Source organism: Balaenoptera borealis (genome assembly GCF_965194805.1).
Source record: "Balaenoptera borealis genome assembly, chromosome: 5".
NCBI classification, from domain to species: domain Eukaryota; kingdom Metazoa; phylum Chordata; class Mammalia; order Artiodactyla; family Balaenopteridae; genus Balaenoptera; species Balaenoptera borealis.
In genome coordinates this window covers 23969168-23985118 of record NC_138862.1, presented here as the reverse complement: position 1 = coordinate 23985118, position 15951 = coordinate 23969168, and the positions used below count along the sequence as shown (strand labels likewise).

General features: G+C 34.3%; 1 pseudogene across 1 annotated transcript in view; it reads left to right on the top strand.

Moving 5' to 3' along the window:
* Positions 1–14: 14 nt before the first annotated feature.
* LOC309628682 (ribosomal protein S6 kinase beta-1 pseudogene) overlaps positions 15–15951 on the top strand; it is a 38474-nt pseudogene continuing 22537 nt past the window's right edge. Inside the window, exon 1 of the transcript in view lies at positions 15–15951. This exon is cut by the window's right edge and continues 22537 nt beyond it. The product of the transcript in view is annotated as a ribosomal protein S6 kinase beta-1 pseudogene (transcript).

The window sequence follows — 15951 nt, the reverse complement described above, 5'->3', positions numbered from 1 at the left end:
CTGCGGCAATCTTTCAATAACTTCTCAGAAATATTTATGACTAATTGTTATAATGATTTGATGACCCTTTCCTTGGAAGATGGAGTATGTAATGTCTCTTTTTCTATCCTTGAATCCTAGTTGCCAAATCTAAGGCAACTGTAAAAGGTACCTTCAAGATTACATTTCATAGTTATTAAAAGTTGAATTATCAGAGAGGAGAGGCCAACTGGAAACAGAGCATTCAAGTCACAGGAATCAGTATAGTAAAATATACAGAGACATTAATGGACATTGCATGTTGAACAACACTAAATGCTCAGAATTTTGGAATGTAAGGAGTAAAGAAAGATGGAAGAAGATGAAGAGAGAAAGGGGACTGGGAAACAGATAAGGAAGTGTCTTACATGAATATTGAAAATGTTAAAGAATATCTATGTTTTAAATTTGCTTGATTAAAACATACTCTGATGACATATAGAAATTTTCACAATAAATATCTTAAAATATTTTTATTTGAACAAATTCTACCAAACTCAAGTCCTTTGTCTTTATCCAGAGGATCCAATGAGCTTCATATGCATAAAGAGTATAAAATATGTAAAAATATTTTTTTCTTACTTTTTAGAAAATGTTACTTTACACAGAAAACATTCTTAACATGATATATATATATATATATATATATATATATATATATATATATATATATATATATATATATATTTAAATGTTAGCACCAGAATCTGAATAAAGGTGTTGAGTGCAGTTTATTTTACAGCTCTGTGGGAAACTCTTGAAAACTAGACCAGTGAAACAAATACCTACTCAGGAATATATTAACAATGGCTTAACAACAGCAGTTGATGTTACACTGCTGGAAATCAGTTACACACACACACACACACACACACATATGTAAGTGTACTGGGTGTTCCTGAAGCTATAAATTACCCTGAGTTACTCACCTATCAAAATAATATGATCTACGTGGGTTTTTTAATGGATATTAAAGGAAGTCTCATTATGTAAAAAGCAGATTTTTATAGCTCTGGAAAGAATATGCCAAATAGTATAAAAATCTGGATGCATGGTTGAATAAAATTATCAGTTTCAAAGGTAAAATAGGAAATTCTAAGAATAAAAGTGTTGTCCATTTTTATGCTGCAAACTCCAGTAAAAATAGCCAGTGTTTCAACTGATGACAATAAGTAGAGGCTGGGAAGTCCAACTTTATTCCGTAAATAAACTATATTACATTTTCAAAACCAAGAATACATATTCAAAGAAAATGGAGAAATATGTATAAACATGAAATGGAATCTCCTTAATGACTCAAATTTTGAAATCTGAATAGACTAAGCATAAATGTGCTTCATTTTAATGATACATGTTCTCAGATGAGAAAAGCCTATTGCCATTTGTGGACATTTTAGAAAGCTGCTTTCATTCCTAATTAAATAAACATTATATACGTATAAATATTTAAAATATTAAGCTAAAAATTATTTTGCGGACTTCAATGTTACTTCCAGAAAGGATGCTAAAACCAGTCTATTGGCAGGAAAATGATCAGGGTTCATTAGGGGTTAGGTAAAAGATAAGAAATTTTAATTTGCAGATAAGTATTTCAGGAAAGGTGAATTAATCTAAATATGTATATTGATAAAATCTCCTACTATGATTAAATACTTTTGATTTTCAGATTTTATTATAAAAACCTTTTTTACTTAGGAGGAGGACATGTAGAGGCAAGGACTACAAAACATAAAAATCAGTTCTCAAAAAGTTGACAGAAAGCTAGCTCTTACAGAAACGTTACCACTGAAGTATGATTTCCCAGTGTCTTATACTTCAGTTGAGATTAAGAACATTGTTTCTTGGTAGAAATTAACAAAAGTGGATAAAGACAGGTCAGTGTTTTAAGTGAAAAAGAAAAGGCAAAGTCAAGTCTCATGGCCACTGCGTCACTCAGAAATCATACTCTACGTATCACATAATCCCTAGTAATGACACATATCACTTTTTGAAAAGTTTTTTTAAATTTTTTATTGGAGTATAATCACATATCCCTTTTTATATCACAAACTTATATGTCTCTGCTTTGTGTCTGTGTTGTGTTGATATAAAACATTCCTATTGGGCTTTACACATCGAATGTCAACAATCTCTAATCATCAAAACTCACAACTACTTGTGAGCCTCTGCTAATATTTAGGTCTTCACTAGCTCTAAACACTTATGGTAAGTCATATAAAACTACTTCATTAATAAGTTGCATAGGTAATAATGTGAAAAGTTTCCAATTATGACAAAAATATCTGTAATTGCTCTAATTCTCCATTTTTATTTCCTAGTGGACTTCTGAATTCATAAATTGCCGGTTCAATGTGTGCTCTAAGCCTAACATAGAGTGGTGACATTTTCAATGATTTATTCTCCACGGATACTCAAACTTTACTTAATTTTAGTTATGGTTCAATGTAACTATCTTTATTGAATCATCTAGAAGGTTGATATAGAATTTGTTTATATAATTTATCATCTTTTGAGACTCGTATAAGAGAGACATGTGCAAGACATGAAGATTCCAAAATTAACATAAAAACTAGAGTTACTATTCACAGTCTTCTGGGGAAGACAAACACTTATCAGATCCTTTTAATAACATGTGTAAAGTACAATAATAGAGATATTCATATAGCATTGTGGGTTCACAATGAAAATACCTTACTCAGACTTGGGAAATAAGAAGTGGTTTTCTAGGTAGGGTGCCCAACAAGCTGGGGTCTAAATGCAGGAACAGGGAGGATAATCTAGTGTTGAGCTGGGAGAATGGGGAAAACCACATGAACAAAAAGGAAAGCTAGCACAGTGTAGGGTGTTCAATGAATCAAAAGTAGAAATAGAAGAATAAATTCTAGAGGCAGAAGATTAAAATAATAAAAGAGGAAAAGTCCAGGTCATGGAGATTCCTCTCAACTAATGTTGTTTGGGAAACTGAAGGAAGGACATGAACTGGGATCTAGGAATATAGGAATATGGGAGAGTGAAGTGGCAAACATTAACCCAAGATTTGCCCATTGGATCCCTTGGTGGCCCATAGAGGCACCAGAAGGTTTAGCAATACAGGAGAAGGGTAATACTGATGTAGTTTTCCAGTTAGAGACACAGCGCTATACGCAATAGAAGGCAATCCTGGTTATCTTAAGCAGAAAGGAAATGTATTGAAAGGTGTGGTAGATAGCGTCTAAGCTGCCCCCATGAGATGATCTCTCTCCCCTGTGGTTAACATCTTTACATAATCTCCTCCCCTTGAGTGTGGGCTGGATTTGTTGATTCACTTGTAATAAATAGAATAAGGCAGAAATGGTGAAAGGTCATCTCAGCAGTTAGGCTGTAAAGACTGTGGCTTCCACCCTAGATACTCTATCTTGCTCCCTCTTGGATGATGATCAGTTTCTCCCTGGTGAAAACTAATTGCTATGTTATGAGAAAACCCTGTGGAGACTCCTATGGAGCAAGCTTGGAAACAGACATTCTGAGGTCCATCAACCGCCACGTACATGATATGGATTTACCTGTCCTAGTTGAGCCTGGTGATGACTATGACCGCCCCACCCCCAAGAGTATTATTTGGAATAGGAGACGTGCAAATTGGATAGAAACCAGGGAAAGAACTGGGGCTGACAGAACTACTCAATCATGCAAGAAAGATGACACCATTTACGTAAACAGACTCTGGGTTTTCAGTCCCAGTATCACAACTTTCAAAATCAAAGAGAGAGAATCCAGTTGTCTATTATTTCAGCCATGTGCTCACCCTTAGACCACACAGGATGGTAAAAGAAAAGATCTAGCAGAGAACCTTTTATATTCTCCAAAAATGCCTTTGACTTCTGTAGTGAGAGAGCAGAATCCCTGGACTGACAAGAACTCACTCAAATGAGAATGAGGTATTTCTCCAAAATAAAATTGATATGCTGTCAAGAAGGGAAAATTGATGTTGGGTAGTCAAGATACAATGAATGTCCACTGTCTGAGAAAAGAGAAATTCAGTATTGAGCATAGTAAAATTTTTATGATATCCAAGTGAAGATGTGCATGCAGTTTAATAAGTGAATCTAAAGCTTAAATGAGAGAAATCAGAGACTTAGTTGAGAGGCATCAAAACTTAGTATTTGAGTTCAGGTAATTTTATTTGGTCACCCATGGAGAACAAGATGAATAGGAGCCTTTAACTGAGGGAAGAATGCTATGAAATATTAACATGGGAAAGAAATATTGCAATGAAATATCAACATTGCAAAGAAAAAGAAGAGCGCATAAAGGTGAATAAGAAATATTGGTGAAAGAAATTTGAGGAGAAAGTAGAACCCTGGGTACCAAAATTAAGAGATAAGAGCATTTCAAAGAGAAAATGACTGACAATATCAATTGTATTATAATATTTCAGTAAAATATGAATGCAAAATGGTCCTCACATTTGGAAATCAATGTTTATAGGTTCCTTTTTTTGAAAACAAATCATTTCAGTAGCCAAATCCTGTTCATAAGAGTTGGTGGCTCTCCTTTGCACTAAGAATCAAGTTCAAAATTCTAGGCCTAACTTTCGACGTTCTCCCATAACCTGTCTACCCAATTTACTATTTATAAATATGGCTTATGTCCCCAACAAGACTATATTTTCCTTGAAGGCAGAGACTATATCTTACTTTTATATTATATTATCTAGTATATATTATAGTAATATATAGTAATATATAATATATAATAATATAGTAGGTTATCAATAAATCTATTTTAGATAAAAGGTGTTTTTATTGCTCACTCAGTCTATCTATCTATCTACACCTGTTTATCTGTGTATGTATGTATCTACTTATCTATCATCTATGTACCTATTTTTACAAAACCTAGACTGTTAATAAGCTAGCTTAAATATAGTTTAAATTATAAGGCTGACACGGTCTCTCTCTCTCTCTCTCTTGCATATCAGGTTTAGTCAATATAACAGAATTTCCTATATCTTCACTCTTTTCCCCCTTTTTCTGCTAATTAACAAAGGGAACAGACGCGGTCTAGATACTGAGTTATGGTTTTATCCATATTTTCTTGACAATTTATCTTTTTTATTATAGAAAATAAACAAACAAAAATAAAAACAACTAATTTCCACTGTATGTTTTCTTCCCTAAACTAATATTTCTTAAACTATAGCCAGCACCTTCTTCAAAAAGACAGCTATACTATCATAAATACAAGAGTTTTTGTGTAGGTCCCATTAATTAATATGTTTGAAAATAAGCTTTAATATTCAAAAAAAGAGAAAGGAAGAAGGAAGACTGAAATAAAAGTTTATGTGTTATCTACACCACTCCCTTTTTTAATTTAGGAGCATTTTCATGTCAACATTTGCCAGTCTCTGGTTACAGGGAAGTAAAGTGTAGGATAAGTTCCTGGAAAACACACAAGCTTCCTGCTTTTCTCTACTGTTTGAGTCACCTTCCTAATTATCATAAAAACTTCAGGAAAATATTTCATAAACCTGGTTTTAAAACTAAAACTTTGTTCAGGTTTTGTTTTATTAAGTTTGGATATATATTTGGAAGATCTTTTCCCAGGTTCATAGTAATCCTGATTTTTTTCAATGTCTCCCGGTGTTAATATTTTACAAGGCTTACATGAGATTTGTGACATGACTTATTTAAAGTTAGCAGGAGAGCAGTCATCCCCCTTTGGCAATTCCAGTTCGCATACTAAATGCAGGTTTTCTCATGCAGTACAACACCTGCATAAATTTGAAAAACTGAGAATCATGAAATGGTATCTCAATAGCAATTCAGTTCAGCAAAGGGACAAAATGTACCATGCAATATGACACCATGAGCAAGGTTAATGCCCTGTGGAAACTACATTTCCCTGAAGATTTGTTGTTGTTGATGATGATTTTAAATAAATACATACATAATCCTCCTATTACACATACTTTTCTGTCAGATGGGTATCCAAATACTGCTAAGATATGTCTATATCATGTGAAGAAAAACCTTTAGCTACAGCAAAAATAATGCACAAGACACCCATAAACAAACAAACAAAAACACCCAAACACAGCTGAGTGGGAGCAGATCAGCAACTCTTTTTAAATAATGTGCATCTGATGTAATTTTATTGTATTGAAGGAATAAATGTTTGTTAATTTTTAAATTTCCCTTATCCATTTCTAAATTCAAAGGTAATGACAATTCTGAAAAAACAGAAAATTGTAATATACTTACCTGAATTACACAGCAAATTATCTTTTTTTTTCTTTCATTCTAACCAAGGAAAACAGTCTCATTTTAGCCAACCCACCACCCACACACACAGAAAGTGAGAGAGAATACAAAAAAATCTGTCCCCTGCTATCAAGTTATGAATTGTTATGATTATGAAGAATTTGGTATAGTCAGAAGTTTCTGAAATGTGGAAGCCTAATTGAACTGAAAATGTGTAATAAATAAAAACGTATGTCCACTATAAATGAATCCTTGAACCGAGCCCAGGGTATCACACTCATTCTCTCAGTCTCTGTCTCTGTCTCTGTCTCTTGTCTGTCTGTCTGTCTCTCTCTCTCTCACACACACACACAGAATTTTTTTCCACAAGTAATCAAAGCTAATTACTGAAATTTCCAAGACCTCATTGTTTTGTAGCACAGAAAGTAACAAATATTGACAAAAAATCTTATAGAGAAACCCTAGGACAACAGAATAACTTATTCAATAAAGATTTGTAAAGTTTCTATTTTTGTTTGTTTCATGAAGGTGTTCATATGGTGTAGCTAGCCTGCAAGTTTAAATTCACATATATACAAAATTACAATCTAAAAAGTAATTAATGTGATATTCTTCAATTCTTATGTTTTTTAATACATCTTTATTGGAATATAATTGCTTCACAATACTGTGTTAGTTTCTGTTGTACAACAAAGTGAAATCATCCATACACATACATATATCCCCATATCCCCTCCCTCTTGAGCCTCCCTCCCACCCTCCCTATCCCACGTCTCTAGGTCATTGTAAAGCACCCAGCTAATCTCCTTGTGCTATGCTGCTGCTTCCCAGTAGCTAACTATTTTACATTTGGTAGTGTATAATTAGTTTTCAAGACACGGATTAAAAAATCAGCTCAAAGCATCAATGTTCAAAAGAAAAGTCAATATTCTTTAGGAGGATATAACACTACAGTTTCCCAGTAATTAATGGTAACATCTCTCTCTTCAGCTCCGGAACTACCAGAAAGATGACTAAAGAAAAGTCCGGGCAGGCTTTCTGCCTCTCTTAGACTCAATTCGATTAGATAATTATTTGAATCTCCAGAAGTACCTTTGGAAATATTTTAGGAAATTATAGTTGACCTTCAAATCTCTTCACTGTTCAAATATTTATCCTTGATTATATATATATACACATATGTATATATGTTTATAAGTTTCCTGTGGAATCTCACTTAAGGAATTTGTGTCATAATTTTCAGATAATAAAACGGCATTAGATTTTCTTTTAAAAAATTCTATTTGAATACTGTGGTTTGAATAGTAAGAGAAGATGGTAACACATTTCTCACATTCAACCAACTAATAAAGTCATGCCATCTGTGACATGCGAAGAGCTAAATGCATTATTGCTATAAAAGTGTCTTGTACTTCTCTATATAACTTCTTATTCTAGTGATGTATAAATAATGTAAAATAAAAACTTAAAATTATAAGTTGATAGGTGGTGGAGAGATAATATTTTGGCTTAACAGCGCTAAGAGACGTGAAAGTCAACGGGAACCTTCTGAGAGAATCACTTCCTGTGTCAGATTCTGGGAATAGAAAAATCATCAACACATTTATTTTTTACCTCAAGAAATTCCATCTTAGTTTCATGTTCCCTGTTTTCCTGTCCTTCCATTACAAACATATTTCCCCTACTTGCCAACACTTTTACTCCCTTTCCTGGTAATGTGTGCACACTTATCCAAGTGACATTGTAGGATGCCTCTAGAGCAATGTCGATTGTACCAAGCATGTCAAAGTCAATACTTCCTTTTAATTCTAAGTTATCTAGGTAATTCATTTATAAGAATGAGGAAGTAATAACATACAATGAAAAAAGGTTAGAAAATCAGTATAAGAAATTAAAGGACAGAGAGGAGGGTATGCCAATCCTTTCTGTAGTGTTGCAAGAAAGCTTCTATGAGATCAAAATTTGAGTTGATTATTTTAGGTTAAGGCTTATTTTACCAGATGGTACCTGGAACTGGGGATGAGGAGGAGGAGCCACTTCTACTAGAGAATATATCATATGACAAAGTGCGGAAGAGAGAGAGGAGTGAACTTTGGTAGTTTTGAAGTATAAATGTAAAACAAGGTCAGATAAGGAAAAGATGTGTGTTAAGAGTAAGATATTTAAATCTTTGATAATCGGGAAGTATTGAAAAAATGAAGTAGAGAATTGTCATCCTTAATTTTAATTTCATATTTAAAATGTTAAGTACTTGAATGAACATTTTTAATTTCATGTCTTTAGTTTCATTCCTTATACCTTGAGGAACAACATTTAGACTCTAACAAGATCAGTGTTCCTACTGTGTGTTCGCATAATATACTGATTTAGGTCTGCCTTATAATTTGTCACACTTAATTGTGGTTTAATACTTATAGTCCTATAGCATTCATGCTTTAAGGATAAAGACCATATTTCTGATTCACCTAGGTGGCCTCTAACATGTCAAATGAAATAAAATTGTAACAATTATTCAGTGAATAAGTGAATGGATGATTCACTCTTCCTCTATCCCTGCTCCTGGGAAATATTTTCTCCTTACGCATTATGTTCTATCTCAGTAAATGTCACCACAGTCCATCTAATTAGTCAGGACATTTGCCTGGAAATTTTCTTTACTCCACTCTCATACAACCAACATTAATCCATGAGAAAATCCTCTCAGTTCTTTAAATTACAACATGAATTTGACAACTTTTCATATACTCAACCATTCTCTGAACTATTGCAGTATCCTGCTGACTTATTTCTTCAGTTTCTGCTTGACATTCTCCATAAAACGACAGGAGTTATCTTTTAACAGAGATAAATCAGAACCTGTCACTACTATGCTCAAAAATTTTTTCTGGTTCAACATATGGAATTTTGGAAAGAGCACCACCCCTACTTACACAACAATAAAATCCAGATATGGTGTTAGGGAGTGTTCTAACTTCATTCTTTTACATGTTGCTGTCCAGTTTTCCCAGCACCACTTATTGAAGAGCCTGTCTTTTCTCCATTGTATATTCTTGCCTCCTTTATGAAAGATAAGGTGACCATATGCACGTCGGTTTATCTCTGGGCTTTCTATCCTGTTCCATTGATCTATATTTCTGTTTTTGTGCCTTGTACCATACTGTCTTGATTACTGTAGCTTTGTAGTAGTGTCTGAAGTCAGGGAGCCTGATTCCTCCAGCTCCATTTTTCTTTCTCAAGATTGCTTTGGGTATTCGGGGTCTTTTGTGTTTCCATACAAATTGTGTAATTTTTTGTTCTAGTTCTGTGAAAAATGCCATTGGTAGGTTGATAAGGATTGCATTGAATCTGTAGATTGTTTTGGGTGGTATAGTCATTTTCACAATGTTGATTCTTCCAATCCAAAAACATGGTATATCTCTCCATCTGTTTGTATCATCATTAATTTCTTTCATCAGTGTCTTATAGTTTTCTGCATACAGGTCTTTTGTCTCCTTAGGTAGGTTTATTCCTAGGTATTTTATTCTTTTTCTTGCAATGGTAAATGGGATTGTTTCCTTAATTTCTCTTTCAGATTTTTCATCATTAGTGTATAGGAATGTAAGAGATTTCTATGCATTAATTTTGTATCCTGCTACTTTACCAAATTCATTGATTAGCTCTAGTAGTTTTCTGGTAGCATCTTTAGGATTCTCTATGTATAGTATTATGTCAACTGCAAACAGTGACAGCTTTACTTCTTTTCGGATTTAGATTCCTTTTATTTCTTTTTCTTCTCTGATTGCTGTGGCTAAAACTTCCAAAACTATGTTGAATAATAGTGGTGAAAGTGGGCAACCCTGTCTTGTTCCTGATCTTAGTGGAAATGTTTTCAGTTTTTCTCCATTGAGAACGATGTTGGCTGTATGTTTGTCATATATGGCCTTTATTATTTTGAGGTAAGTTCACTCTATGCCTACTTTCTGGAGAGTTTTTATCATAAATGGGTGTTGAATTTTGTCAAAAGCTTTTTCTTCATCTATTGATATCATATGGTTTTTATCCTACAATTTGTTAATATGGTGTACCATGTTGATTGATTTGCATGTGGATTAAAGACCTAAACGTAAAGCCAGACACTATAAAGCTCTTAGAGGAAAACATAGGCAGAACACTCTATGACATAAATCACAGCAAGATCCTTCTGACCCACCTCCTAGAGAAATGGAAATAAAAACAAAAATAAACAAGTGGGACCTAATGAAACTTAAAAAGTTTTGCACAGCAAAGGAAACCATAAACAAGACAAAAAGACAACCGTCAGAATGTGAGAAAATATTTACAAATGAAGCAACTGACAAAGCATTAATCTCCAAAATATACAAGCGGGTCAGGCAGCTCAATATCAAAAAACAAACAACCCAATCCAAAAATGGGCAGAAGACCTAAACAGACATTTCTCCAAAGAAGATATACAGATTGCCAACAAACACATGAAAGGATGCTCAGCATCACTAATCATTAGAGAAATGCAAATCAAAACTACAATGTGGTATCACTTCACACTGGTCAGAATGGCCATCATCAAAAAATCTACAAACAGTAAATACTGGAGAGGGTGTGGAGAAAAGGGAATCCTCTTGCACTGTTGGTGGGAATGTAAATTGATACAGCCACTATGGAGAACAGTATGGAGGTTCCTTAAAAAACTAAAAATAGAGCTACCATATGACCCAGAAATCCCATTACTGGGCATATACCCTGAGAAAACCATAATTCAAAAAGAGTCATGTACCACAATGTTCATTGAAGCACTATTTACAATAGCCAGGACATGGAAGCAAACTAAGTGTCCACTGACAGATCAATGGATAAAGAAGATGTGGCACATGTATACAATGGAATATTACTTAGCCATAAAAAGAAAAGAAACTGAGTTATTTGTAGTGAGGTGGATGGACCTAGAGTCTGTCATACAGAGTGAAGTAAGCCAGAAAGAGAAAAACAAATACTGTATGCTAACACATATATATATGGAACCTAAAAAAAAAAAAAAAAGGTTCTGGAGAACCTAGGGGCAGGACAGGAATAAAGACACAGACATAGAGAATGGACTTAAGGACACGGGGAAGGGGAAGGGGAAGCTGAGACAAAGTGAGAGAGTGGCATGGACATATATACACTACCAAATGTAAAATAGATAGCTAGTGGGAAGCAGCCACATAGCACAGGGAGGTCAGCTTGGTGCTTTGTGTCCACCTAGAGGGGTGGGATAAGGAGGGAGGGAGGGAGATTCAAGAGGGAGGGGATATGGGGATCTAAGTATATGTATAGCTGATTCACTTTGTTATACAGCAGAAACTAACACAACAATGTAAAACAATTATACTCTATTTTAGGTGTTAAAAAAAAATCCAGATAAACTACAAAATTAAAGCTGTCCTTGAACCTGACACTCAGTTCCACTGTTCAACATGAAAAGTTCAAAGATTCAATCACAAAATATAAAACTCTTGAAAGAAATAAGGGGAAAAATTGTATTACCAAAAGACAAAGCAATCAACAGGACCAGACTCAGAGATGACCCCTATGTAGGAATGCACAGGGAGCTAATTTGTAACAACTGTGATTAATATGGTAAACTGCCTAGTGGAGTGTGGAAAATAGATGGAGAATTTCAACAGAGGCAGAAAAGGTGAAATGGAAATGCTGCTGGGGCAGGGGGTGGGGGAGTGGGAAGAAACACAACAACACTACTGAAGATAGCACTGAGGGACAAGAATACACAGTCTAACACATTTTATTATAGTAATTAAAAAATTTACCTATTTTTGTCTCATACTAAAATATGAAATTCATGATTGCAAAGTTAAATGTAGTCTATCTGTGCCTATTTTCTTCACCACATTTTTTTCTAGTCACTGGAGCAATAACATGCAAATAGCAGACAAATGAAAAGTCTTTACTAACTGGAATCACCATATGAAGAATTTTTATTATCATTTTACTTTTCTTAAGAATATCAAGAATCTAAGATTTCTTAGACTTCTGTAAGTTTGCACTGGATGTTTACATCTATTTATTTATTTATTTATTTATTTATATGTGGACTCTTCTGGAGGTTGTATGACACCTTTAGCTTCTTTCACAGGGCCTTTTAAAATCCTTAAAGTAAAATATTAGAATAAAAAGAAACACAAATATGTTGAAATGAAGTTATAAAATTATTTTAAAATTATATGGTATAGTAATATGAGTGCATCATTATTAAATACGTTAGTATGTTTTAGCAGGAAGGAATCTAATAATTATGATTACAAAATGGTGATGAATGTAAAACATATATACAGTACAGTATCTCTAATGGGATAGGAAAAGAAAAACATGTACGATTTCTATGGGTAACAAAGTACTGCAAATACTGCAGTGATTTATTATCCACATTTCTAATTGAAAAAATAAATAAATAAAGGCTAAATATCAGTAGGGGACAAATATGTAATTTTTTTTCTATCTCAGTTCATGGATTTCTTATATCCATGAAGCTCTGGAATGACTGAAGACACCAATTTAAAAACCTCAGCTTCACAGAAATACATATATTTTAAATGCTACTCATTTTTAACAGTAGAGAATGTTGTATTTAAAGTTTAGTCATCAACAATGAATAGATAACCTGACTCTGTGTCTCTGTCTCTGACTCTCTGTCTTTCTCTGTCTCTCTCTGTCTCTCTCTGTCTCTCTCTCTCTCTCTCTCTATATATACACACACACACACATATATCTCACCCCATAGAAATTTTGCAAAAAAACACAAATTAATAAAAATAAAACGTTATAGAAAGATTTCTTATTGTGAGTGAATCAAAGAGAGTTTCCTGCCTTTACAAAATGGTGCTTGCTTTTCAAATAGGTATCTTGGGATTCTTAGCTATTTCACAGAAAAAATGATCTGAAACAGTCTAGTGTTCAGGTTTGGAGAGTCGGCTGCAGAATAGTTCTCTTGAAAGCATCTGATAGAATCCAGAGATAAAGAGCCAAAGGTAACAGGGAGATCTGCGGGAAGACTCTATAGAATTGAAAGTATTTGCACAGAAGTGCCCCTCAGGTAATTGATAAAAAGTAGAGGTATAGTCCACTGAGATAAGAAACTACCAAACATAAGAGAATAAAAATTTCTTCTGGGAAATACTGAGGTAATCCATCAACTTTATTTTTTTAGTCCTTTTCTATTTCACTTTCCTTCAACAAAGTCTTTATTTTGACAATGTAGAAAGGTTTACACAAACAGCTTGTAATGGAAAAAGTATAATAATCCCTAAATTCACTTGCTAGGGCAAGTTTACTTGCAACAAAAGAAGGTAGAAGGCTGGCAATTTTTAGCACATTTGGACTAACAGTAAGCAAACAGGGCTTTACAAAAAAAAATGTGGAAATTTAGTTTGGTTAGTTGAATGCAACTCTGGCTTTTAGTGGAAGAAAAAATAGAGGTTACATTAAGCAACCAAAATTCATTTCTGCTTCTCACCCAGAAATATGGCTCTTTAAAATACAAAAACTCCTGTTTTAATAAAAATTGGTACTCTAAAACCATTTTCCTACTTTTACCAAATGAGTTATAGAATTGTCAGGGAAGAGACCAATACTTGATGATAATGATATTTACCAGAGATTTTACTTAGTGTAAACAAATGTGCCCTAAAATATATTGGCTGAAGGATCATAGGAAAGGCATTTTAGCAGTTTGTCTCCAATTTCTTGGATCACAAGACATCACCCACCAAAAATAAAAGCCTTAAGCTCTTATTCTGCTTGTGACTCTAGGAATCCCCAAAGTAGAAGTGTCTCACAAAATTCTAAATTACTGCCTGGTGGCCTATAGGTCTCTGACCTAGTTTTCCCTTACCATGTCTTTGCCTTTTTGTCTGCGTCCCTTGTTTTCTGCATCAATCCACCTGCCATGGGCTGCTATGTGAACAGTGCTTTCCTTGAGCAGTGTTACTTGACCTCTGACAACCTTGGGGAAATTATTCCCTTTGTAGTCACTACTCTGAGTTCATCATCATCTCCGACTGCTTCTGTGGTTTTTACTTCTCTCTTAGGAAGATAGGAAAATATATTCCCGTTTGCATGCCCGACTCTTGTGAAAAAAACATTACAAAGCAGAATTGTTTGCGTCCCCAGTGATTCAGTCCTGTTATTGTAGTCTTCTCCTTTCCAATATCCCCAAGATGAGAATGCTGAGAGGTTAATGAACAGCTGTACAAAATGGCTGGTCCACTGTACCATGTGGGCCCTGCTCAGTCTGAGCCCCCAGACCAGGGTCTTTTCTCATTAATACGCATATTTTTCTCTAAAGTATCTTATTGTCTTTTTCTGTGTAAATGTAAATGCCATAAATCTATGTTTTATGGCATTCTATTCCCACCATCAGTCTGCCAGATGGGTTTGAGTCTCTCTCTTCTATATCCCATGGGGATCTGTGACTGTAAATCTGGGGAAATAGTTAGGTACAAGCTTAGAAAAATAGTAAGCATTTGATAATGATTAATATTATCAGAGTTATGTTTGCCCAGAAATCCATTTGGTAATCTTCAGGAGGCAGTCTAATCACATAGGCCAGCCTAGCCAGCATGTCCCAAACTCAACTAAGGCTCAGAAAGGGCAACATATGACACAGCCCCTCACACATGTATCATCTCCCCAGTTCTCACTATAACTCAGTGATGCTGTTTAGAATTACTATTTTATAAATTGTAATAAAAGAAATCAGGGTAAATTGAAGTCAAATAAGAAGTGGCAGAGCTGGAGAAAAACAAAGTGTATCTAAACCCCCAAATGGGTATATCATTATTCAAAATGTCATTAGAGTTATCATAACCATTGATTAACTACTAGGAATAATCCAGTGCAACAATCCTTTTTCCTTTGTAACCTCAGTACCTGGAAAAACACTATCAAATGAACTCAAGTCCGAGAGTGTTCTTTCCTAGATGAAAATCAACATAACAGCTCTTAATTTTGGAATCTCAGGAAACAATATAACCTTCCTTATCCCTCCTGCTTCTTAACCAAACTGTTCAGACTCTCTCCAATATTTTGTGGGAGGCAAGCTAGGTAGTGGTTAGACCCATGTTCTCTGGAATCCACAATCAACCCCTCTACAAATCCCACATCTACTACTGACTGACTTGTAATCTGAGATAAAGTATTTAATATCTTTGCTTTCATTTTCTTATCTGAAAAAGAGAATAACTGTAGTACATTATAGCATTATTTTGAAAGTTAAATGAGATATCACTTGTAAAGAATGTAATGCATTGCTTAGCCCTCAGCAGGCACTTAACGAATAATAGTTATTTTAAATTTGAAAAAAATACAATGCATAAATCAAATCAGAAAATAAAGGAAGAAGCTGAGGAGTATGTGTTTTAACTTTCACATTTAGGTGTCCCAAACATATTTATTAAGTCATTGTGGAAACAGTGATTGTGGACTATGGTTAATATCTACTTTCAATGCACTAACACTATTTTTTCTACTACTGTGATAACTTATAAACTATAGTAGATGTTTGAGGGCAGAGGAGAAGGTATATAATAGTTGCTTTCGAGTGGGAGGTTAGATGGACTAAGAAAATATGGCAGTATTGCAGGGTAGCATTAAGGGGTCACATGTGGTTAGCAGTCCTGAGTTTAAAGTCAGGCCAGTTAGC